We start from the raw sequence: 4,003 nt of genomic DNA, 5'->3' as shown, positions 1-4,003 counted from the left end.
GACAGGAGCGAAGGGAGGGGAAAGCTCTCCGGGTCACGTGAGCCTGACGAGCCAATGGCGGGCGACAAGCGCCTGACAGGTTTGGGCGGGAAAAGGGAGTCGCCACTTTTCGGTTGGGAGCGAATCTTCCTCCTTGCTCTGAGGAAAGATATTATCTCTCCCTCTCACATACACACACACCGAAAATGTATATGTAATAGTACAGGTAGTCATACTCTTTCTCTCACACACAGAATACAAAAATGTATATATACTAGTACAAGTAGTCACACACACACACACACACACACAAACACACAAACACAATACAGAAATGTATATGTAATAGTACAGGTAATCTCTCTGTCACACATACAACACATACACAGAACCCAAAAATATACGTCAGTGAGCCGAACCTTTTTCTTATGGCGTGGCAAAAGTGTGTGTGCGCAAGCTATTGCCCACACCAATTCAATCCTCCCACCCACCTGCACATGCACACATGACACACAGAGGTTCTGGAGGCTTTCCTGAAGCCTGTGGAGGGCAAAAATGACCTCCCTCAGCCCCCAGAAATGGATCGTTCCCGAACTTCCAGTTGGCCCGTTGGGCCTCTTTTTCGCCCTCACCAGCCTCCAGAGGGTTTCCTGAAGACTGGGGAGGGTGAAAACGGCCTCCACTGGCCCTTTGGGGAGCTGACAACTGGCGTGCCAGGAAAAATGGCTCCGCGTTCCACCTGTGCTATAGGTTCGCCATCATGGGTATATGTAATACTACAGGTAGACGCACTAGACAGAACTAGACAGTTGCTAGGCATGGCTTCTCTCAGGACTCCCCCTTGTACCTTTCAGGACACTCCAGTTTAACACAGAACTGTCCCAAGTTGGGGCTGTAGACTCAGCCTGGAGACAGATGATATGGCAACTGCTTATTCCTGGCAAGAGACAACTACAGAGTACCCCTCCCTACAGACCCCCTCCTAAATCCATTTCTGTTGAGAGTGGGCTTGTGGGGAGCATTTCATGAGTTCTGCTGGGGTCCCCTGGTTGCTGCTTGTGAGGGTGCTGTCCTAGATCCTGGAAGCGAGGGCGGAAGGAGTCCCCCTCCCAGGTAAGGAGTGGGCTGGGAAGCAACATTGAAGGAGGCAAGAGGGGAGCTGCGACCCATAGGAGAGCTGTTAGGGGAAAAGGTTCCAGGGCAATGGAGGAGGGAGCTTCTGACAATCCTCCCTCCTGACCACACCCCTGCGAATGCAATTCCCTCAAGTGGCAAAGTGGAAAAAGGGGTTCTGAGGTAGTTGGAGGAACCACTTTGTTGGTGGGGGAGATAGCAATAGCAATTAGACTTATATACCGCTTCATAGGGCTTTCAGCCCTCTCTAAGCGGTTTACAGAGTCAGCATATTGCCCACAACAACAATCCGGATCCTGATTTTACCCACCTCAGAAGGATGGAAGGCTGAGTCAACCCTGAGCCGGTGAGATTTGAACAGCCGAACTGCAGAACTGCAGTCAGCTGAAGTAGCCTGCAGTGCTGCATTTAACCACTGCGCCACCGCAGCTATGAGGGAAGCCCTACTCATCTGAGGTCTTTGTGGCTCTTCAGAAGTGGATTCGATTCCTTTCATTGTTAAGACTCCGAATTAGACCTCCTCCTGGGCCCCTATTCTCCCCCAGGAGTCCAGCCCTCTCAAAGCTCTTGGGGACCCATTGCATCCATATGCATTCCAATGTCTCCAATTCAGTCCCCAACTGAAAAGGAACAAAGCCACAGTTTGGGGGGGGGGGGTGTAAGTCACCTGAATTCAACAGCTTCTTGAAGCACAAGTCCACTTCTACCACTAAAAGTCCAAATGTTCTTTCAGATTCCAGAAAGCAGCAAAAGGGTTTCAGTTCTCTGGTTGCCCTTTTGAGTCCTCCGAAGCAAAGGAAGAAGATAAAATTGGCCAAAGCACAATCAATGTGGAATAGATTATCTCCACAGATGTAAAGTTACATAATCAGGAAAATTCTAATAAAACTGCCAAGTTTTTGTAATGAGGAATGTATCCAAATTTTATAGGCTACAATGTCTCTTGTTTGCTTCTTTCATAAATATATCTACTTTGCTAAAAAATTTTCTCATTCCATGGTTTTCTATGCATCATTGGGCAGTGTGAAACTGAATCAAATCTGAATTCATTACACCTCCTTCTACCAGTTTCTAATATTTGATTCCACTTTCACCTCTCTCCCCCAAGTTCTCCTACATATTCATCTGGTTTGTCCATTTAGCTTTTTGTTCAATGTGTATTAAATAGGGCAACTTACGCAACAACTGTTTCCAATAATTTATTAACATTTCAAAATGAGAAAAGTTGTTAATAATCAGAAATTTTTTTAAAGCTATATTAAGTTAAAAAGTACAAAGTCACAATCATGCTATTAAGTTTTCTCCAAAACCATCGCATGCCTAGCATGTCAGGTATGATTTATCTTTCTGATCAACTTGATGCCACCAAATGAAATAGGCACTAAACTGACATTTGAAAATCTTTAAAAATAGAAAATACAGTACTGATTACTTTACTCTGTGAAACTGAGCAATAGATAATTTAAACCAAGCAATATTTCCTTTAAAAAAATATTGCTCATAAGGTACACTGTTGGAACCATTTAAAAAAGTTCCCTTTTAGCCAGGTTAATGCAATTTGGCACCAGACTGGGCTGTATATCAAAATATTTGGGAGAGATTTCCACTTATAACTAAACTGGTGCACATACAATATATGAAAAAATAATAGCTGAAATGCCATGTTACATGTTTAAAGGCAGCCAGTATTTTCAACACAATTGGAGGTAAAATGAATATAGACACATACATTTTCTCTTGCCTTGCTTCATACACCAGCTCTGGAAGCTGATCCGACGAATAGAAGATGTTGCTTCTATTTAAATAAAGCAGCTTGACCAAGCCAAGGTTTTGCAATAACAAGAGGGGAGCAATTGTTTAACAGATTTTCTTGAGACCATAACTGAATAGGTAATATCTCTGGAAGTAAGAACTCTATCCTGGGGACTTCTAAAACGCATACATTTATTGGAATGAAGACTATTCACCACAACATTTTTCCACAGATGTTATTCTTTTTACACTCCATATCTTTAGATGGTTTCATATCACAGTGGATCCTTTTATACAAATTAAGAACACTTCAGTCCCTAAAGGGATCTCCCTCCCGTCCCTATGTATCCCTGATGTGGGTCATATTAATAAGGGAAATAAGTTGAGGGCTTTTCACAGGATACTTTTTGGCCCTCCGTGGATTGGGTGCTTTCTAACAAAATGAGATTCAATGGTGAAAAAAGTAAGGCTCTACATTTAGGCAAGAAAAACCAAATGCACAGGTACAGTATATGTGGTACCTTGCTCAATAGTAGTAACTGTGAGAGGGATCTTGGAGTCCTAGTGGACAACCATTTAAATATGAGCCAGCCCTGTGCAGCAGCTGCCAAAAAAGCCAACACAGTTCTAGGCTACATAAACAGAGGAACTGAATCAGGATCACGTGAAGTATTAATACCACTTTATAATGCCTTGATAAGACCACACTTGGAATACTGCATGCAGTTTTGGTTGCCACAATGTAAAAAAGATGTGGAAACTCCAGAAAGAGTGCAGAGAAGAGCAACAAAGATTATTAGAAGACTGGAGGCTAAAACATGAAGAATGGTTGCAGGAACTGGGTCGGTCTAGTTTAATGAAAAGAAGGACTAGGGGAGACATGATACCAGTCTTCCAATATCTCAGGGGCTGCCCCAAAGAAGAGAGAGTCAAGCTATTCTCCAAAGCACCTGAGGACAGGACAAGAAACAATGGGTGGAAACTAATCAAGGAGAGAAGACACTTAGAACGGAGGATAAATTTCCTGACAGAACAATTAATCAGTGGAACAACTTGCCTCCAGAGGTTGTGAATGCTCCAACAGTGGAAGTTTTTAAGAATATGTTGGATAATTATTTGTCTGCTGTGGTGTAGGGTT

Source organism: Thamnophis elegans, chromosome 2 (genome assembly GCF_009769535.1).
Source record: "Thamnophis elegans isolate rThaEle1 chromosome 2, rThaEle1.pri, whole genome shotgun sequence".
In the NCBI taxonomy this organism is placed as follows: domain Eukaryota; kingdom Metazoa; phylum Chordata; class Lepidosauria; order Squamata; family Colubridae; genus Thamnophis; species Thamnophis elegans.
This window is presented reverse-complemented; position numbering follows the sequence as displayed.